This window comes from Micropterus dolomieu, linkage group LG06 (assembly GCF_021292245.1).
Source record: "Micropterus dolomieu isolate WLL.071019.BEF.003 ecotype Adirondacks linkage group LG06, ASM2129224v1, whole genome shotgun sequence".
In the NCBI taxonomy this organism is placed as follows: domain Eukaryota; kingdom Metazoa; phylum Chordata; class Actinopteri; order Centrarchiformes; family Centrarchidae; genus Micropterus; species Micropterus dolomieu.
In genome coordinates, this window is record NC_060155.1 from 27533699 (window position 1) to 27534433 (window position 735).

At 39.2% G+C, this 735-nt stretch overlaps 1 protein-coding gene across 1 annotated transcript in view; it reads left to right on the forward strand.

The window, feature by feature from the left end:
- LOC123972192 (nucleoprotein TPR-like) overlaps positions 1–735 on the forward strand; it is a 42189-nt gene that overhangs the window by 4002 nt on the left and 37452 nt on the right. The window lies entirely within an intron of this gene.

The window sequence follows — 735 nt, forward strand, 5'->3', positions numbered from 1 at the left end:
TTTCTCTCTGTGCAGACGAAGAGCTGAGCACTTTGAAGGGAATAGAGGGAGAGACCTCTGAAGACAAACAACCACAACAGGTGCGTTTATTATTTTCTCCTGATCGTTGTAATTAAAATATGTAATGCATAAGTCTGTCATGTGTGTCATTTATGACTGATTAGTGTGTAGTGTAATGTAGGGATGCACCAAAATGAAAATTCTTGTCCAAAGCCGAAACCGAATATAATGAAAAAATTAGTAAGTAAGGAAATTCACATTTTTTTTCCATTTATTTTGCCTTTTTTCCCCCATTGCATAAATTAAACAGTCAAAATGAGCTTTTTAATCAGTGTTTCCCGCAGGATGTAGAGAGACTATGGTGGGTAAAGTAAAGTATAGACACCTTATTTTGAAAACCAGACGTTGTCACATGTGTTTCCTCCTCGCGCTAAATTCATCAAGTCCGACCCAGTTTGATAAATAATGTATGTATGTGGTTCTCGTATGGCGTAACATGAAGACTTCACAGCCTCTCTTCAGGCAGGACTCTCATACTGCAACACTTGTCTTTGTAAAGAGACAAACTGACAGGATCAAGTCGCTAACCTGCCTGTCAGCTCGCTCTGGTCCGCTTCAGTTACCATAAAGACTTGAATACGTGTGCACTCCAAATTTACTGCCGACATGTCAACGTAATTGCATTTACTTGGCGTTTTGACTTATTGGGCCGAACACTGAAAGTGCTTTTTTTTT